The sequence below is a fragment of the Aegilops tauschii genome, chromosome 5 (genome assembly GCF_002575655.3).
Source record: "Aegilops tauschii subsp. strangulata cultivar AL8/78 chromosome 5, Aet v6.0, whole genome shotgun sequence".
NCBI lineage: Eukaryota > Viridiplantae > Streptophyta > Magnoliopsida > Poales > Poaceae > Aegilops > Aegilops tauschii.
In genome coordinates, this window is record NC_053039.3 from 469,863,117 (window position 1) to 469,885,106 (window position 21,990).

Consider the following 21,990-nt stretch of genomic DNA (forward strand, 5'->3'; position numbering starts at 1 on the left):
CTCCCACCGGCCCGTGCCCCCGACCCCCCGCCGCCCCAACGCCCTCGTCGCCCGCGCCACCCCGACGCCCCCCCCCCCCGCCGCCCCGACGCCCTCGCCGCCCCAACGCCCTCGTCGCCCGTGCCACCCCGACGCCCCAGCCACCCCGACGCCCTCGCCGCCCCGCCTCCCCCGCCAGCCCGGCACCCCACCGCCTCGACAACCAGGCGCCCTGCCGTCCCGACGCCCTAGCCGCCCCGACACCCCACCGCCCTGGTGCCCCGCCGACCCACTCCAGTGAGCTCCCCCTATTTTTTTCTTTTTTCCTACTGCTAGTAATTAGGTTAGTTAGTACTGTTAGTTTCTTTTTTTCTACTGCTACTAATTAGGTTAGTGAGTACTGTTAGTTAGGTTAGCTTGATTTTCTAGGTTAGCTTAATTTTCTAGGATAGTTAGGTTAGTGTCATTCCTCTCATGTCTTCTTTTGTCTGATTTTGTTTTCTGTAGTAATTTAAGTTCTGTTTTGTTGACTTGTTTGTTTGAGTTTGTGTTTCTGTTTGTCCGGTGATGAAAAACCTGTTAATCATACCATCTTTAGCGACTGATTGGTCGCTGTGCACCCATGCTGTCATTCTGCAATTTCGAGGACAAATTGAACATCTTAGAGTAATTTTTCTAATTACTTCTGAACTTATGCTGTGAAAATATGCAATTCTGATGTCAACATTGGCTACGCCGTAATTTTGGAGACTGAATTTTATGGCGAAATGTTAATCGAGCTAGAATTTTTCAAATTGGCTATCCATTGGTGGATCTTGAGTTGCTTACTGCTACTTGTTTGATCATAAGCATAATGCTATTTGCGTAGAAAGCATTGTCTGACGGCTCAGCCATTTGTGACGAAACTCTTTAAATATTCTTATTTGAACTTAGGAATCTATGTAATGTTTCTGGTTGATTTTTCTTTCCTAGTTGGAGATTGTTGCCTATGGATCCCGGTGATGACTTGTGATGTTAAAAAGTAGTGGCCTGATTCATACATTGATGAAATCTATATTATCACTCCGAGTGATCTGTCCGACAACATATCCAACTTTTTTACGTTTATGTTTTTTTGGTGATATTTCTGTTATCTAGACACAAATGTTCATAAATTGTTTATTTGCTTTGATCTTTGTTGTTAATTTTCGGTTTAGAATCTTTCTCTATGAAGAGAGTACAAGCAGATCTTTGTTGTTATTTGGACACTTTTGCTTTGATCTTTAGACTAGGTTAGTTAGGTTAATTAGTTTTAGTTTTACTAATTACTACTCCTAGAAAACAACCATGTAAATGATTAGGATTAGGATGCATATGCATCCCTTTTCTTTTGTTTCTTGATAATGAGAAAAGAAAAAAGAAAAGGCAGGTTTAGTCATCATTTGTCAATTAGTTGGCGAATAGTTTCTAGAATTATTTGACCATGGGCATGGACAGGTAGCAACTAGGAAAGGTAGAATTTTGCATAAAGGGTTTTTGATGGATTGTTTATTTAACCAATGAGCTTCCCTAAATTTTCTCAAATATTTTGGAAACACTTAAATAATTTTAACCTATTAAAGACCATTTCTGGCATTAAGAAAAAGCGTTTAATCAGTTAGTTAGTTATTTTTTAGGTTAATTACTTAGTTAGTTAGTTAGTTAATTTTTTGGTGTTGTTTTCACCCATCAAATTTTTTATTCTGTTTATGTTGTACTAATTTCGTTTACTCTTTGTCATTGCAGGTGTTGACAGATGGTGGGCTTGGGTCGAGAGCGCTTCGAGCCTCCTTCCTCGGCACGTGGGAGGGGTGTTTTTATTGCACCCCAGAACCTTTGGAGAGCGCTCATAGACAGCATGCAGACACCCCAACACCTTCGGCGGGCGCTTCTTCTTCAGCCGGGACAGGAGGTCGGGGGAAGAAGAGGGGTGCTGGTAGAGGTGGACGGGGCGCTGGGAGAGGTAGGAAGGTTGTTGTGCCTTCCTTGCCGCCACCCCCAGCTAATTCTTCGGACCACCGGAGTGCTCCGTCTCAGGTGGACCCGTCTGACCTGGACCCATCTCGGACTCCGGTCCACGAACCTCGGGTTGACGAGCCTCTGGTCGCTGAGCCTCAGGTCCCAGTGTCTTCCTCCCAGGAGACTCGGGTCGTTGAGTTTTCCTCCCAGGAGACTCGAGTCCCAGAGTCTTCGTCCCACGTGACTTCGGAGACTAGCTTCCATGCTGATGGTGTCGAGGAGACCTTTTTTAAGAATAGCTACAGCAAGGGCGAGCTAGTTGAGGAGGGCAAGAAGGTCTACCAGCATGGTGGTACTAAGCTACCGTTCATGCCGGCGACCCGCGACCAGAGGTGGTTGATTTAGCCTAATGGGGAGAAGTAATTGCATTTACTCTTTTTTAACCTTTTGCCTTCATGTTTGTTCAAATTAATATCTAATGTGTTGGCCTTGTCATACTGTAGGGGTTGGAAACACGCAGATGGTATCCGCAGGCCCAACCAGCTCCTTGGTACTCTTTGCCGGCACCACTTCCCGGGGTGGGTCATGTTGCCCGGTGAGGGTGAGCTTCCACAACTAGCACTGACCTGGGAGCTGTACGAGGCTGCCCCGGCCCCGCTGAGGGAGATGGTCGATGGTGTCGTGTGCGAGACGGTGGCCGACATTGTGAGACGGCGGTTTTGGGTAATTTCTCGTTTACAGAATTAAAAATCAACAGTACCTAGTGATTGTACGAATGATCAATGTTGTCTTGTTTGATTGCATACCTTCTACAGGTGTCTTGAGGAACACGAGGTGGACGCGGCTATGGTTCTAGAAGCCGAGTGCAAGCGCCGACTTCAGAACTTACAACACGAGGCTCGGGTGTAGGCTGTTCGAAACCACTACGCCTCGACTAACATCAGGAGGCAGAAGAAGAAGTGTCACGTCAAGTATCTGAATAAGGACAAGTACATGAAGGTAATTACCTATTATTAGGGCCTTGTACTAGTTTCCTTGATTTGATTTGTAGGCGTAGCGCTGAAATTTCTCTTTGTCTAACTTAGGTGCCCCCGAGATGGTGTGCGGATAAGATGGACTGTTGGGAGAGGTTGGTGGATGAGTGGTGCTCTCCCCAATGGCTAGCCGTCCACAACAAGGCCAGGGACAAGCGTGCCTAGATGCAAGGTGTGCCGCACCAACAAGGGAGCTCCAACCTGTTTGAGTATGGGAATGACTGGGTATGTGGTTCGAGCCCTTAACGATTCATGCAATTTCATTCTTCATCCTAGCTTGAGCCCTTTAATTACTAATTTACCCTGTTCCTCTCTTTCCGGCACAACACAACAAGAAGGAGGTGCCGCTAATGTACGACCTCTATGCCATGGCCCATAGTACCCCATTCAAGAAGGCCAAGGCATTCTCGGAGGATGATCTCGATCATCCAGAGACCTTCACCAACATCTCCTGTGACAGCCTGGATTTGCCTTCTCTCTTTTTCCGGACTTTCTTTTGCCTTTGCTTTGGATTTGGAGTTTTGAATCAATTCAAATGGACTTGAGCACTTGGGCCTACCCTTGATTTTCACCCAAGTGACCCATCCACCCCTAGCTCAACTTTCTTTCTCGGAAAATTCCAAAACTGACCCAAGGAATATTTTTCATAAAGGATATTCATTTTCTTCTCTGAAACTCACTTCAGAGAAGTATGCTCCATAGCAACCCTCATTTTTATTGCTCCTAAAATCCTGAAAAAAATCACAAATATTCTTTGAACCCTAGGGCACCTCCCTGAGCAAAAATATTGCATAAATTTTTGGAATATTTTTGCTACGAAAAATCATTTCTGTTCTAGACAGAATAGCCACTTTACACAACAAGTATGTTTTTCCTTGATCCAATGAGGCTGATCTTTTCTGAGCTTCATTACCTTCGTAAGAGAATGCTAAACCCCAAAGCCCATCCCTTAACTCTTACTGAATCACTCTCAGTTAACCTCACAAGTTACTGTCCAGAAAGTTACCAGGAAGTAAACCACACACTCACAGCTCCTGGGTTAACCTGAAATCGTTGGAACCACTTGAACCATTAAGGACTACATGCCAGACATGAAGTGTGAGCTTAGCGCGGCTTGATGTCATAGTTCACGCGGTGACCACGTTCGTCCAGGGGTGTTGGCATGCAGCCGACGCACTCTGCGACGCGCCCGAGCTACTGTTGAGTGTGTGCTCGCTCCCCAACCGCTGCGCCTTGCCAAACCTCGCCAACATCCTCGTCTCGACCCCCTTAACTCCTACCTGGCGCTCGCCAACGCCAGAGCTCGCTGCAGCGAGCATGGGCACGGCATGACAAAGCCAACAATGCGCATGTGCAATTGTGCTCGTCGCATTCCTGGCTCCTGTGCTTGTCACCGCCCTCCCACAGTGCCCGCGAGAGCTGCGTCGCCTTCTCCCCCTCTCACCGACGCCGTTCGTCTCCGGGCGCCATGTCCAGAAGTTTCATGGCGAAGCTCGATCCCCTCCTATCGCTCTCCTATAAATACGGCCCCCTCCCGACCCCTTGAACCTCACCGCTCACTCCCACAACCTCCACAAGCTCGTAGGAGAGCCGAAGCTCGGCCGGGCAGGCCTCTGGCTGCTGTCCCGACCTGAGCTCGCCGACGATTCCCCGCAGCCCCTCCACCTCACTCCACCGCCTCCCGAGCTCAACCCACTCCTCAGGCAGCTTGCTGGTGGCTCACTGGTGCCGTCCGACCGCGTTGGAGCCCCTGGTGAAGGCCCAGGACACCGTCGTCATCAACTCTGGCGACCTCTACTTTCTGCCGCCGCCGGAGAAGACCGTTCCGACCCCGTCCGGCCACCCCTAGCGACGCTACAGGTATGGGCAAGTGCGCCTCAACCTCATCTATCTTTCTATCCCTCTAGATCTAGCCGCCGGGCACTCTTCGCCAGAGAACGCGTCGCCGGCGCACCGCCCGCCTCTGTTTCTCTCTCCTTCTCCCTCCGACCTGACTAGTGGGGACCGCTGTCAGCCTCTCAGTTGCGCGTGAAGCGGCATGAGTGGTGGTACATTTCTGAAGAGCGTCATCGACGTCACCCCCTGGCTTTCTTTTATTTCAAATTTAAATCAAATTTTGAATAGAAGTTTGACTGGCTATAACTTCCTAAACCACAAGTCCAAATGAGTTGATTCTTTTTGCATTGTGTTCTTACTGGAAAACTCTAGCAGCACACTCAAGATGAGATTTTTCTCTGCTGTCTAGATTTTCTAGTAATTTTCAGAAGTGTTCTTGATGTTTTCTTTTTGTCTTTTTAATTATTTTCAGAAGGAGAAGCTTGTCTTGAAGATATCCAGGAGGAGTGTGGAGCTCCTCTGAACTAAGGCAAGCCAAACAAACATTTTCATGGTGTCTTTGCAATATCCATGATTTTTTCCCAAGTTGAATATATGTTATTTCTTGGATATAGTTATTAAATGAATAATACTTGTGTTAGTTATTTTGTCATGAGCAAGATGCTTAGTTTACAGAAGTGAGTAATTGAACTAGTGAGATCTAGCATGAGTAGTTTGACCATGTGATTTTGTTATGACTATGGTATGACTAGCATTGGTATTATTTTTCATATGTCCATGGTGAGTTTCATATGGTAAATGATAAACTAAAAATGATGAGTGCAAATTAACCAGTGAAAAAGAATCAGTAGAGACTATTGATGATTTGTGCAAGTAGAACTTTTGATGAGATTGATCTGTTATTTCTAAGTGATATGTGATGCATGTCATATGGTTGCATGAGTAGGGCATATGGTGACTCAAGCATTTTATTTCAAGTTAAACCTGATGTTAATAGAACTTGAAAATAAAGTTGGTCGGGTCATGGTACCACTGAATCAAGCTGACCAGTGCAACCATATTTGCCTTTATGGGAAGGCCGTTAGTCAGGCCGTTGTTATGCCTCTTGTCGGTGCCTCCAACGAGGGAAGGTTATGGGCATGCGTTACCCTGGCCTGGTAAGCAGCCATAACCTTGTGTGCCCATTGTTGTTGAGATGGTAGCTTGTCCCCGTTTGGGACCGATTTTGTTTTGCCACGACGGTGGCTGTTTTTGCCACGACGATGGCCATGATGCCTTTGGTAGGCACGGGGCCACCCATGACTTAGCCCAGTGGGGAGTTAGTCGGAGTGGCCGAGAGAGTGTCTTGGCAATGTGAGAGTTCCGTCGGAATGCCGTTGGTCCACCCGAATGGGAGTGTGAGGCCATGGGTTCCATGGTGTGGGTACAGTGCACTACCTCTGCAGAGTGTATTAAATCTATCGATAGCCGCGCCCGCGGATAACGGGCTAGTTCGTAAGTAAGTCAGTCCATGGATCAACTTTTATAAAGTAATCTTGCACAGTAAGTTATTTGCATGGCACTGGTTAAATGATGATGAAGTCAGTGAGACTGACCGTGGCTTGAACCGAGTGTGGTTCCGTTTGTGATCCGTGAATGATCACCATTGGGTTACGAGGCAACCCGTTGGTAAGAGAGTCTGAGGGACTCGGTGCACAAGTTAGGTTGCATGGCATGAGTAGAAGGTTGTTATTTGCAATTAACTTGATTAAATGTCATGATATTATTTGTCATTATGTTTATGCTTGTTGTGAGCTTGCAAGTACATTCAATGTACTGACCTGGTGTGTTATGCCAGATTTCAGGAAAGTCTAGCTGGAACAGAGTGCTGCCGTGTCCAGATCGTGTCCACATCGGTGTCCCTGTGCTATGGAGTCCCGCTTCGCCATAGTTCCGCTGCCGCGTAGTTGTCGTGATCGAGGCCCCTTTATGTGCACTAAATTATGTACATATTGTTCAGCCGCACCGAGTGTGCCACTTGGCCTCGCTACTTGATTATTATATCGCACTATGCTTCCGCTAGTATCAATAAAGCGGTTGTTTTCTATACCAAGATGTTGTGTATTGCCAGAAGACCACAACGCTTGGTATCTTAGCCGCGCTGACCCCGACACATTAAGTTGGGAGTTAGCTAGCCTGCTAATTGAGTGCCGGTAGTGTTTGCATCTGGATGCTGCATTGCATGCATTATTTTCTTGATATTTCTAACCGGTTAATGCTTGTGAGTGTAGATGGCTCCAGTACAGTATCCGTGCCAGTTGGAGTTGATGCCATTCACTTCACCGCATCTTCTTCGGAATGTATGGCGTCCACTTTACCCTCACGGTGATGACCCAGTGTATCGGGTGTACCAGGAGCGTCTAGCCGACTCAGTGTACGAGTATCACGCCGTGGTTACTCTGCGCACCAGTTTGTCATCACGCTCTTACACTCATACCTCTCGGAGAGGTTATGCATCCACCGCCACTCAGGCCGTCCAGTTTGCTCCATTCGAGACTCTTGTTGAGTTACGCTATAACAAGGTTCGGATGCAGAATCACCCAGGTTTTCGCTAATACCCAACAATCCACGATGATGGTCATGTTCGCTTTCCATCATTGATTCGGTGTCTGATAGTGACACTAGCCACCTTTCTCGATATATCACTGCTAGTTATCTTCTGATTCACGAGCTGGCTCGAGAGCTGACTCGTGCTCGTACTGCTTTAGTCGCCGCTAGATCCTACCCCACTCCACCTTCTATGGGATTTACTCCTTATATTGTGCCCAGTTCTAGCTCGCCTATTTCCCCGGTTACTCCTCTGAATAGCTCGGGCACCTCGACCGTGAACCCACACAGTGCCCCTGCTGAGTGGGCGTCTCTTCTCACTACCCCCGCACCTCCCATGATCCCTTCTCTTCCTGCGCCTACCTCTAAGGGAGAGCCCTCGAGGCAGCGTCATCATGTTACTTTTAACCCAGAGGTCTCGATTACCGTCGTCAGTTCAGAATTTGGGTCTGACTCAGGAGAGGATCGAGCAGCACCAGCAGAACCCTAGAGCATCCAAGTATCCGCAGTGGTCATTTGATCTACGGATGCAGTTGTATGAGCCATGATGTATCATTGCATATTTGCGAGTAGTCGCACCTGTCATGATGTCTACCTTTCATGTACGAGTCTATGTATAATTATGTTGGAACTTTTTATTGTTAGTTGTGTTTCTCGATTTCTATTTTGCCCTTTCGGGTTTGTCGCTGGCTTTTCTTCCCATTTTCGGATGTTGCTCATCGTGGTTGCTTTTATTGGGAAAAATAAACAGTAGGATGATGCGGGGATGCAACAGCACGCCGGCTTGTGAGGATGTCCCTGTTTGTCGCTCAGCAAGACAGGCAGGACACTCCCCCGAGTCGTATCCGCAACCACCGCCTCCACCACCAAATCCACCCTCCACTGAACAAATTATGTGCATGTTTGAAGAAAGAAGGAACAACGATCTGATTGAGCTGTTAAAAATTGTGCAAGCTATGGTTGGGCAGAATAGAAATCCAAATGGTCATCACTCAGAGTTGTCAGATTTTCAAAGGACTAAGCCTCCCAGTTTCAGTCAAGTGGTTGATCCTCTGGAAGAAGATGATTGGTTACGAACTATTGAGAAGAAGCTTGAAATTGCTCGTACTAAAGAAGCTGACAAGGTTCCGTTTGCTACCCACTATCTTGAAGGAGCTGCTGCTATATGGTGGGATAATGTTAAAGCTATGTAGCATGCGGGCGAAGAAATCACTTGGATTAATTTTAATGACCATTTCCGCAAGTACCATATTCCCGCTGGTATCATGAAGGTCAAGCAACGCGAATCCCTCGGTCTCACTCAAGGAAATCTGTCAGTAAGTGAATATTTGCACAAGTTCAACCATCTGGCCCGTTATTCTCTTTATGATGTGGCCATAGAAGAAAGGAAGATCGACAGGTTCCTTGGAGGATTAAATCAACACCTCAGGTGTACTCTCTGCATGCTCAACTTTCTAGATTTTCAGACTTTGGTGAATAAGGCCCTCATTGCAGAGAGGGAGCACAAGCTCGTGCATGACAACCGACCCACAAATAATGACCACAAGCGCAAATTCGAACCTAAGTAAGACGGACAGCCAGTATAGAAGGCCCGTACCTGGCAGTAGACCCAAGTGGAGTACAAACCAAATTGGCTGCAGATATGAACAAGACCAGTACTCAGGTCAAAAATGTTGTGACCAGTCCAGTGCCCGAAGAGTGTCGGCGCAACAACTCCTGCTTTGATTGTGGACAGACCTGACATTATGCCAGACAGTGTCCCAAGAAGTCAAATGCCTCGTTCCGGCCGCTAGTCAACCACATGGGGCCATACCCTATCCAGAAGACCATCCAAGGGCAAGTTCATCACCTTTCCGCAGGCGAAGCCCAGGAAAACCCCCAAGTCGTCATTGGTATGTTCCTTGTTAATAACATACCCGCAATAATTTTATTTGACTCTGGGGCTTCCCACTCTTTTCTTTCTCGGAGTTTCGTTGCCTAACAAATTTCCTTGCTCGATTTTGGGAAAAAGTATGATGGTTCAATCCCCGGGATCGATGCTCAAAAGCAATCTGGTCTGCCAAAATTTGGAAATCGATATCAAGGGAGTCCCTTTTCCAACTGCTTTGATAGTCATTGAGTCTACCAAGTTGGATGTTATTTTGGGAATGAACTGGTTGACCCAATATCAAGTGTGCATCAACTGTGCGACCCGAGAAGTCACCTTGACAAGTCAGGAAAGGCAATCCATAAAATTCTATGCCCGAAGTATACCCAAAAGAGAACTGGTCTTCACTGCTGTAGCTGAAGAATTGAATTTAATTCCTGTGGTCAGTGAATTTCCCAATGTATTCCCCGAGGAATTACCAGGAATGCCGCCAGACCGAGAGCTTGAGTTTGCAATTGATCTTGTGCCCGGGACAGCACCATTATACAAAAAGTATTATCGGATGCCTTCGTCCGAGCTCGTGGAATCAAAGAAACAGCTTGATGATATGCTTCAGAACGGATATATCGGCCCAAGCTCGTCACCATGGAGATCACCCGCAATATTTGTGGACAAGAAGGACGGCAGCCTCAGAATGTGTGTGGACTACCGTCGATTGAACGATGTCACCATCAAGAACAAATACCCGTTGCCAAGGATCGATGATTTGTTCGATCAACTCAGTGGGGCAAAAGTATTTTCCAAGAATGATTTAAGGACCGGATACCATCAGCTCAAGATCAAGAAGGAAGATATTCCTAAGACCGCGTTCACTACCCGATACGATCTCTATGAATATACTGTGATGTCTTTCGGTCTTACGAATGCCCCTGCCTTTTTCATGCATATGACGAATAAGGTATTCATGGATTTCTTGGACAAGTTTGTGGTGGTTTTCATCGATGACATTCTCATATACTCAAAAAGTGATGAAGAGCACAAGGAACACCTCCGAGCAGTCTTACAGAGACTCCATGCCCATCAGCTATATGCAAAATTCAGCAAGTGTGAGTTTTGGCTCAAACAAGTCGGATTTTTGGGACATGTTCTGTCAGCGGAAGGCATCGCTGTGGATCCCAGCAAAGTGAAAGACGTGCTTGATTGGGCAGCACCCATGACTGTATCCGAAATTTGGAGTTTTCTTGGATTAGCCGGATATTACCGCCGGTTCATCGAAGGATTTTCCACGATTGCCCAGCCAATGACAGAACTCCTCAAGAAAGATAAGAAGTTTGAATGGACTGAGGACTGTGAGAAGAGCTTTAACGAGCTAAAAACCAGATTAACATCAGCACCGGTACTGACTCTTCCAGACATTTACCGCAGCTTTGATGTGTATTGTGATGCCTACAGAAAAGGTATTGGATGCGTACTCATGCAAGATGGCAAGGTAGTAGCCTATGCACCTCGCCAGCTACGACCCCACGAAGGGAATTATCCTACGCATGATTTGGAGTTGGCCGCTGTTGTGCACTCTCTAAAAATTTGGAGACATTACCTCTTTGGAAAAAGATGTCAGATATTTACCGACCACAAGTGTCTCAAATATATATTTACTCAGCAAGACTTAAACCTTCGACAGCGAAGATGGCTTGAGTTGGTCAAGGACTATGATCTGGCATCCGGGCCAAGCTAACGTGGTTCATGATGCCCTCAGTCGCAAGCCTGCTAGTTTAAATGCCATGATGGAGTCCTTGCCTCCTGATCTCCAACAAGAGATTGCTCAGCTTAACTTGGTACTTGTAAACGCCGGCCTTGCAAATATTTTGGAAGTAACTCCTACTCTCGAGGATGAGATTCGCATGGCCCAGGCTAACGACAAAATTCTACAAGGTCATCTCAGACGTCTAAAAGAAGGCAAGACTCAGGATTTCTCTGAAGACGCACAAGGTACACTCAGGTTTCGCGGACGGATATGTGTACCCGAGCAACCAGACTTGAGAAAGAAGATTTTGGCTGAAGCACACGAATCCTCGTATTCAATACACCCTAGAGGTACCAAAATGAAGACTGTCGACAGATATTTTGGTGGGATGGAACGAAAAAGGACATCGCATATTTTTTCGCTTGTTGCGACATATGCAACAAAGTAAAGGCGAAACACCACAAACCTACTGGACTTCTCCAACCTCTACCCGTCTCGCAATGGAAATGGGATGATGTCTGATAATCCCCAAGTGCAGGGAATCATCGTAGCAATTCCCAAAGGTGGAAGTGATAAGTATGGAGTGTCGAACCCACAAGGAGCTAAAGGAAAGATCAATATTCTCTCAAGTCCCATCTGCCACTGATACGACTCTACGTACACCGAACGTTTGCTTCCAACTAGAAACGAGAAATAAAACTACGTTGTGGGTATGAAGAGGATAACTTTGTATGATATCGGAGAGCTAAAATATAAAAGTAGGTGATGTTGTCATAAATTTAGAATATATTACTAATATTATAAATAGCGAGTGTGGAATAATGATGGGTCGGTGTGCGGAATTATCCTAGGCAATTGTTAACAAGACCAGTAATCACTATTGCAATTTTATATGAGGGAGAGGCATAAGCTAACATACCTTCTCTTCTTGGATCATATGCACTTATGATTGGAACTCTAGCAAGCATCCGCAACTACTAAAGATCATTAAGGTAAAACCCAACCATAGCATTAACATATCAAGTCCCCTTTATTCCCATATGCCGTGACCCACTTATCCGTGTTTATGCTTCTCTCACTCAAGCAACACAGACAATAAGTAAATCATGGACATATTGCAACACCCTACAGCGGGAATCCCTCACGCTTGCGCGACACGGAGGGCACAATAGGACAGCACCAAAATAAATCATAAAACTCATACCAATCTAGATCATCAATCAACCCAAAGACAAAGGATATCTACTCAAAACATCATAAGATGGCAACACATCATTGGATCATAATATGTGGCATAAAGCACCATGTTCAAGTAGGGATTATAGCGGGGTGCGGGAGAGTGGACCGCGTAAAAGAGATGAGGATGGTGATGATGATGGTGATGTTGATGGAGACGATCACCGCGGTGATGATTCCCCTCCCGATGGCACTCCGGCGCCACCGAGAGAGAGGAGGCGAGGTTCTCCCCCTAGTGCTTCCTACTACATGGCCTCCCCCTGGATGGGGAGAGGTTCCCCCTCTGGTCCTTGGCCTTCATGGTGATGATGGCCCCACCGAGATCCTCCTCCATGGCCTCTGGTGAAGATGGCCCCCTCCGACAGGGTGCCAAAGAGGGCCTAGATTGATTTCTCGTGGCTACAGAGGCTTGCAGCGGCGGAACTTCCAATCTAGGTTATTTTCTGGAGGTTTGGGTATTTATAGAAGAGGTTGGCGTCGACAATTCAAGGGCCCCACAGGGAGTCCACGAGGCACAGGGGTGCGCCCCAGGGGGGTGGGCGCCCCCCCCCCCCACCCTCATGGGGCCCATGGGACTCCCCTCCGGTAGATTTTTGTTCCACTATTTTTTATATTATCCAAAAAAAATCTCCGTTGATTTTCAGCGCATTCTGAGAACTTTTATTTCTACACGAAAACAACAACACGGTAGTTCTGCTGAAAACAGCGTCAGTCCGGGTTAGTTCTAATCAAATCATACCAAAATCATATAAAATTATTGTAAACATGGCATGAATACTTCATAAATTATAGATACGTTGGAGACGTATCAATGTCTTTATGGACTTTGTCACGGTCTACCCCGGACTCACCGAGGCAATGATGCAGTATGGGTCATAGTGGACACGCTGACTAAAGTGGCTCATTTTATTCCCATCCACACCACATATCGAGCTGATCAACTTGCACAATTATATGTGTCCCGGATTGTCAGTCTGCATGGAGTTCCAAGAACAATCACTTCAGACCGAGGTTCACTCCTTACCTCCGCGTTCTGGTCCCGACTCCATCAAGCTTTGGGACCGCCCTCAAATACAGCACGGCCTATCACCCACAGACAGACGGTCAGACTGAGCGGGTAAATCAAATCCTTGAAGACATGCTTCGAGCATGTGCTTTAGCCCATGGACCCTAGTGGGAAGATTGTCCGCCATATGCAGAATTCTCATACAACAACAGTTTCCAGACCAGCCTGAAGATGTCACCGTATGAAGCTTTGTATGGTTGCAAGTGCTGCACTCCATTTAACTGGTCCCAAACCGGAGACAACCGTATTTTCGATACTGATTTAATCTTGGAGGCAGAGAAACAAGTCAAGGAAATCCGAGACAGACTGCAGTTGGCTAAGTCACGACAGAAGAGTTATTCTGATGCCAAACACCGGCATGTCAATTTTGAGCCCAGAGAACATGTGTATCTGCGAGTCGCACCCATGAAGGGAATCAGGAGATTTCAGACCTGAGGAAAATTGGCACCAAGATATATTGGTCTGTTCCCGTTCATGACCAGAGTTGGCACAGTTGCTTATCAGTTGATTGCCACCATAATTGTCGGAAGTACACAATGTGTTGCACGTCTCACAGCTGACAAGGTGTATTTGACCACCCGAGAAAAGCACTGATATGTCAGAAATTGAACTTGCCGAGGATTTAACTTATGAGGAGAGACCATTTAGAATATTGGATGAGCCAGAAAGGGTCACACGCAGTAAGGCGATCAAGTTTTATAAGGTTCAGTGGGAGCATCACACCGAGGAAGAAGTGACCTGGGAAAGAGAGGAATTTTTAAGGACAGCCTATCCAGAATTGTTTTCCCAAGCAACCGAATCTCGAGGACGAGATCCATCCTAAGTGGGGAAGGTTTGTGACAGCCTGGATTTGCCTTCTCTCTTTTCCGGACTTTCTTTTGCCTTTGCTTTGGATTTGGAGTTTTGAATCAATTCAAATGGACTTGAGCACTTGGGCCTACCCTTGATTTTCACCCAAGTGACACATCCTCCCCTAACTCCACTTTCTTTCTCTGAAAATTCCAAAAATGACCCAAGGAATATTTTTCATAAATGAAAAATATTCATTTTCTTCTCTCAAACTCACTTCAGAGAAGTATGCTCCAAAGCAACCCTCATTTTTATTGCTCCTTAAATCCTGAGAAAATTCACAAATATTCTTTGAACCCTAGGGCACCTCCCTGAGCAAAAATAATGCATAAATTTTTGGAATATTTTTGCTATAGAAAATCATTTCTGTTTTGGACAGAATAGCCACTTTACACAGCAAGTGTGTTTTTCCTTGATCCAATGAGGCTAATCTTTTCTGAGCTTCATTACCTTCCTCAGAGAATGCTAAACACCAAAGCCCAGCCCTTAACTCTTACTGGATCACTCTCAATTAACCTCACAAGTTATTGTCCAGAAAGTTACCAGGAAGTAAACCACGCACTCACAGCTCCTGGGTTCAAGTCAAATCGTTGGAACCACTCGAACCACTAAGGACTACACGCCAGACATGAAGTTTGAGCTTAGCGCGGCCTGATGTCATAGTTCACGCGGTGATCACGTTCGTCCAGCGGTGTTGGCATGCAGCCGACGCGCTCTGCGACGCGCCCGAGCTATTGTTGAGCGCGTGTTCGCTTCCCCGATCACCGTGCCTTGCCAAACCTCGCCACCATCCTCGTCTCGACCCCCTTAACTCCTCCCCGGCGCTGGGCGATGCCGGAGCGAGCACGGGCACGGCGCAGACAAGCCAACAGTGCGCCCGTGCCACTGTGCTCGTCGCCTTCCTAGCTCCTATGCCCGTCTCTGCCATCCTATAGTGCCCGCGTGAGCTGCGTCGCTTTCTCCACCTCTCGCTGACGCCGTTCGTCTTCGGGCGCTTTGTCCAGAAGCTTCACGACGGAGCCCGATCCCCTCCTCTTGCCAGCCTACAAATATGGCCCCCTCCCGACCCCTTGAACCTCACCGCTCACTCCCACAACCTCCACAAGCTCGTAGGAGAACCGAAGCCCGGCCTAGCAGGCCTCTGGCCGCCGTCTCGATCTGAGCTCGCCGGCGATTCCCCGCAGCCCCTCCACCTCACTCCACTGCCTCCCGAGCTCAACCCGCTCCTCAGGCGGCTTGCTGGTGGCTCACTTGTGCCGTCCGACCACGTTGGAGCCCCTGGTGAAGCCCCACGACACCGTCGTCATCAACTCCGGCGACGTCTGCTTTCTGCCGCCGCTCGAGAGGACTGTTCCAACACCGTCCGACCACCCCTAGCAATGCTATGGGTACGGGCAGGTGCACCTTGACCTCCTCTATCTTTCTATCCCTCTATATCTAGCCGTCGGGCACTCCTCGCCGGAGAACGCGCCGCCGACGCGCCGCCCGCCTCTGTTTCTCTCTCCCTCTCCCTCCGACCTGACAAGTGGGGTCCGCTGTCAGCCTCTCAGTCGGGCGCAAAGCGGTATGAGTGGTGGCGCATTTCTGAAGTGCGCCATCGTTGTCACCCCATTGGTTTTCTTTTATTTCAAATTTAAATCAAATTTTGACCAGTACTTTGACTGGCTATAACTGCTAAACCACAAGTCCAAATGAGTTGATTCTTTTTGCATTGTGTTCTTACTGGAAAACTCTAGCAGCACACCCAAGATGATATTTTTCTCTACTGTCTAGATTTTCTGGTAATTTTTAGAAGTGTTCTCGATGTTTTCTTTTTGTCTTTTTTTTATTTTCTAAAGGAGAAGCTTGTCTTGAAGATATCTAGGAGGAGTGTGAAGCTCCTCTGAACTAAGGCAAGCCACACAAACATTTTCATGATGTCTTTGCAATATCCATGATTTTTTTCCAACTTGAATATATGTTATTTCTTGCATATAGTTATTAAATGAATAATACTTGTGTTAGTAATTTTGTCATGAGCAAGATGCTTAGTTAACAGAAGTGAGTACTTGAACTAGTGAGATCTAGCATGAGTAGTTTGACCATGTGATGGTATGACTATGGTATGGCTAGCATCGGTATTATTTTTCATATGTGCATGGTGAGTTTCATATAGTAAATGATAAACTAAAAATAATGAGTGCAAATTAACCAGTGAAAAAGAATCAATAGAGACTAGTGATGATTTGTGCAAGTAGAACTTTTGATGAGATTGATCTGTTATTTCTAAGTGATATGTGATGCATTTCATATGGTTGCATGAGTAGGGCATATGGTGACTCTAGCATTTTATTTCAAGTTAAACGTGATGTTAATTGAACTTGAACATAATGTTGGTCGGGTCATGGTGCCACTGAATCGAGCTGACCATTTTAACCACATTTGCCTTTATGGAAAGGCCATTAGTCGGTCCGTTGTCATGCCTCTTGTTGGTGCCTCCAACGAAGGAAGGTTATGGGCATACGTTACCCTGGCCCGGTAAGAAGCCATAACCTTGTGTGCCCATTGTTGTTGAGATGGTTGTCGGTGTCAAAACCGGCGAATCTCGGGTAGGGGGTCCCGAACTGTGCGTCTAAGGCTAATGGTAACAGGAGGCAGGGGGCACAATGTTTACCCAGGTTCGGGCCCTCTCTATGGAGGTAATACCCTACTTCCTGATTGATTGATCTTGACGAATATGAGTATTAAAAGTGTTGATCTACCACGAGATCATAATGGCTAAACCCTAGAAGTCTAGCCTATGAGATTATGATTGTTGTGACTAGACCCTGGAAGCCTAAACCCTCTGGTTTATATATACACCGGAGGGGGCTAGGGTTGTACAAAGTCGGTTACAGAGAAAGGAATCTACATATCCGAATCGCCAAGCTTGCCTTCTACGCCAAGAAAAGTCCCATCCGGACATGGGACGAAGTCTTCTATCTTGTATCTTCATAGTCCAACAGTCCGGCCAAAGTATATAGTCCGGCTGTCCGAGGACCCCTTAATCCACTCCCTCAGTAGCCCCTGAACCAGGCTTCAATGACGATGAGTCCAGCACGCAGATTGTCTTCGGCATTGCAAGGCAGGTTCCTTCTCCGAATATTCGAACATAGCTTTCCGAACATAGAAAACATGTCCGGCTCTGCAAAACAAGTACCACACACAACCGTAGAGAGTATAATATTTCACGAGTCCAATCCGCTGACAACTTTTTGTAGCGTGACATCACGCCACTGCCCGGTCATTATTCGAACCGTTTTTTAGCCTGTCGCTCCGTATTTCAAGGTGTGGTTTGATTAGCACGTCCTGTCAAAGCAGAGATCGTGTCCCCTTATCACGGGATTCTCATCAATACGGGCATGGGTAACCCAACCGTGTCATCTGCACGGCGCTTGGGGAATAGGCGAATTTTAAGACGAATGAGGAGGCACATGACTTTTACTGCCTTTATAAAGGGATAAGGATTCGTCCTTTTTGACCCACGCCTTCTTCTTCCTCTTCCCATCCATTCTCGAGCTCCAGCGCCTAAGCTCTCGCTTTCTCCGCCCAAAAAAGCACTCCAATCATGTCCGGATCCAGAGCTGGAGGCAAGTGGATGGCCTCCTCCGTCAAGGAGAAGGACATCAAGAAGCTCCGGGATGCCGGGTACCTAGCCAAGGAAATCTCTCACCGACTTCCGGCCAAGGGACAAATCGTCGCCACCCCGGAGCCCCAAGAGAGGGTGGTGTTCCTTACACACTTCGTCCGCAGGCTGGGATTCCCCCTCCACCCGTTCGTCCGCGGACTGATGTACTACTACGGGCTGGATTTCCATGATCTGGCCCCCAATTCCATCCTCAACATCTCGGCATTTATTGTCGTGTGCGAGGCCTTCCTCCGCATCCCACCTCACTTCGGCCTATGGTTGAAGACCTTCAATGCGAAGCTGAAGGTGGTGAGCGGCCAACAAGCAGAGTGAAGAGGCGCCATGGTGGGCAAGATGCCCAATGTCACCTGGCCCGAAGGCTCCTTCGTGGAGACGGTCAAAGGATGGCAGTCGGGGTGGTTCTATATCACCGAGCCACGCAACACTAACTAGGCGGCGGCTCCCGCATTCCGGTCCGGGGTCCCGATGCGGCTCACCTCCTGGCAAGAGAAGGGCCTGACCTGGGGCTCTTCGGACGAGCTGACAGCGCTCCAGACGCGCGTCCAGAGCATTATAAACAAGAGAATCAAGCTCGTCAACGTAATCCAGGTTATGCTCGTTCACCGGATCCTTCCGTGCCAACGCCGGACTTGATATTTGTGGGAGTTCGATCCGGCCAAGCACCAGACGCTACTAGAGCTCTTCGGCACGACGCACAAAGATATCTAGAAGGTGCTCTTCAAGGCCAGCGAGACACCACCGTCCACGACCGAGGCTCGTGGGCATAGCTTAACTTGCCAGGCTAATCCGGTAAGTTCTTTCATGTTTTCAAGGTATACCCTTCACTGGCATATTCGAGGAAGGAATCTAAGCCTCCCTATCAATTTTCTCAGGACTAGACAGAAATAGCGGAGCGGATTAACTGTCCGGCTCCGCTGCCCGAAGGCCCAGAAACCCCACTTCTGATGAAGATGCTGTTTCCGGCGCGTTATGAGGTGCGGGAGAAGAAGGCCAAGAAGGCCAAGGGGACCAGAGATGGTCTCCATCGCAAGGGCGCTTCAGACGCGATGTTCGAAGACACCAAGAATCACTCCTCTATCGCTGAAGACGACGACGAAGAGGAGGAAGAAGAAGAAATCCATTCCCCCCCTACAAGGGGGAGAAAGAAGAGAACGGCCTCCACGCATCTGGAGGCCGAGGCGTCCAAGAAGGGTAAACATCCCTTCCAGACAGCTCCGCAGCGGCGACCGACAGCAGCTGGGAGTGGGAACCCAGGGAGAAGCCCCTTGCCAAATCGTAAGTATCCGGACACATTCGTGTATCCGGCCTCTTTATTTTATTGTTTTAATGTGCTGAATTATGTATTTGCAGTCTGGCTCGGTCCAACCTCGAGCGGTCCTTATCTTCGGAGGACTCGCCGGATCAGGCCGCGATGGACAGCGAAACCCTTCCCCCAGCCTCCTCTCCCAAGGACACGGATGGCGCTGAGGCGTCGTCCCGAAGGATCCGCAGTCCGGGAGAGAATCCGAAGGCCGTCAGGGAGGCGCTGGAGGGTGACGCCTTGGCTGCCGGACACATGGGGGAGCAGACCCCCATGAATACTGATGATGGGGGCTGTATTCAATTCGGCCCTCATTCGAATATAATTCTGGAGACCCATACGGCTCCGGAATCAGGCGAGCAGCCCTCTTCGAAGGATGGGGGCGTGCCCATCCCGCCGGTGACCTTTGTCCAACCAGAGACGCCTGATACTTTGCTGGGACCGCTTCGAGGTGCTTCCATTGTCGAAGAACACCGTGCCCTTTTGGGTACGGTGATTGAGAGGATCCAGTCCGCAAAAAGCGGACTGACCGAAGCCTGCACTAGCCTTCTGATAGGCTTTAAGGTAAGTAATGCAATTGTAAAAATGTTGTCACAATATAGATAGTAGCCCCTGATACTCTGTCCGGTGTCAGGAAAGAAAAGCCGAATACAGGATCAAATAATTTTCGCAGGAGTCTAATCTAATATGTCTATGTGAATAAGCAGGCGTCGCTGCTGGCTACGACCGCTCACACTGCAGAAGTCTCCGGACTGAAGCAGAATCTGGAGCGGGCTGAGGAAGAGCTCGGCCGTGTGAAGAAGCAGCTGGAGGACAGTAAAGGTATGCAGTAACCTTGCATATATTCAGGAAGGATGAATGATTCATGCTGACTAAAGTGTCATGAACTTTATTAGGGGCAACGACCGAAGTAGCGGCCCTCAAAAAGGTGCTGGCTGAGGCCGAGGACATGGTGGCGAAGGAGCGGGCCGCACGCGAAAAGCATGAGGCCCGAGTCAATGAGGTCCAGCAAGAGCTCCAGGACGCCGTCAAGTACGAGTCCTTGGAGCACGATTTTAAGGAGCAAGAGACCAAACTTGCCAAGGCCCGCTAGAGCGCACAAGATGCCCGGGCTGAAGCCCAGGGCGCCCTCCAGGAAATCCAGGCGGCCAAAAAGATCACGGCGGGTAAGGCTTTCATTATGCAGAGCAGATATGAGAAGGAAAGGTTCCTTTTACTTACCCGAATTTGGAGCTCTCCATGGGCGTTTGTGGATCTGCCGTGTAGCGTGTCAGACGCTGCGGAATTCTATTGAGCCGAAGAGGGGAGCTCTCCGGAGAAGCTGTTCTGGTCGCAATACCTTGGACCAGAACATCCAGTGCCCTTTAATGATCAGCTGAAACAGCTGGTCGAGCTGCATAGGGCGGCCGAACTAGCCATGAAGGATTTGATAATCTGGCTATGGCCTGCCGAAGCCCTTTCTAGCAGCTACTTCAGACTCAAGAAGCGGCTTGTCAGCGCCTGCCCTCGGCCTGAAGCCATCAAGCGGTCGGTCTGTATTGAAGGTGCGTGAATGGCCTTTGCCTGCGCCAAGATGCATTGGGCAAAGATGGATGCCATGAAGCTAATGACCGAGGGGCCGCCTAAGGGCAAGGAGCACCGCCGACCCCAACTGTATTTTGACAGTGTCCTGGAGGGATCCCGCCTTGTGGCGGAGCAATGTGCTAAGGATATCATATTCCCATGAACACACTCATGTTATCCTGTCCTGTAATATGAAACAGATCTGTTATGTAATATAATGTCTGCTATTTAAAATTTTACCTCCTGTGCGGCCGTTTTGTTAAATCTGAGAGTTGGCCGGTCGTCGGCTTCTGCCCCCACGTAGGTAGTACGGGGGTGTTCGGGATAAATCTAAACACTCTTTACTCTAGAGTTTGGTCCTTAGAGGAGGTGTTTAGCGCAACGAACAAGGCAATCGGACTATACGGCTTTATCACCCTCACTTAGCCATAGGAGTTGGACAAAAATATAGGCGCAGCCCCTAGTGTTCGGAAGTGCGGACTTGGGATGTTGTAAACACCTAATCGGATATAAACCAATTCCTTGCATAATGCGGAAAAAATCTCTAAGGATTTGAAACCACTCGAACAGCTGACCAGCTCTCACCGCATCATGACAGTCAGTTTTCTACTTTCTCTACTGAGGTGCTCGTCCGGAAGAACCGGGACACAATCGCAGTAGTTCTCCCTTTACTACCCTAGCCGATATAGCGGAACGTAAGGTAGTAAGCACAGAAGCCGGGCAACCCAACTATTGACCAAAGACATGATTCGGAGCCGATGCATATAATGCTATAATTTCGGGGTGCCGAACTGTAATATAAAAGTGTTCGGACTTTATTGCCCTGTTATGGGGTATGATGAAGCCCCTGGTGAATTAAGGCGTACCAGAATGTACGGGTGCAATTGATAAGAATATTAAAAAGAGGAAAAATCAAGTAATAAGCTGACGCTGCAAATATTGAGCCACAAATTATTTTCCATAGTAATTTGATTAATACATCAAGGCGTATTTGTACAAGTAATGCGATAAGCAAATAAGGCTATTTGACATGCCACGACCAAGGTCGAGCTGCGTGCAGGTTTTTAAAACAGGTATAACGATCGTTAGCAAAGACCACCTGGGGGTTCCCTTGTACGTCAAAGCTCCTTGCCTTCTTGGTGTATCCATCCCGTGATAGATCCAATGATCAGGTTATCAGAAAGGCCTCGAGAAGAGAAAAAACCTGAAAAGAAAAAGAAAAAGTGAAGGTATGCGGATCCAGGGGCGGTTGAGCCGCATTATGGACCACGGTCTAGCTGTGCCTC

The 21,990-nt window shown here is 47.9% G+C and overlaps 1 non-coding gene across 1 annotated transcript; it reads left to right on the forward strand.

Annotated features, from left to right (window-relative positions):
* The first annotated feature begins 537 nt into the window (after positions 1–537).
* On the forward strand, positions 538–629 carry LOC120965615 (small nucleolar RNA SNORD96 family). The gene has a single exon (XR_005758659.1). It is a non-coding gene; the product is annotated as a small nucleolar RNA SNORD96 family (small nucleolar RNA).
* Positions 630–21,990: the final 21,361 nt, after the last annotated feature.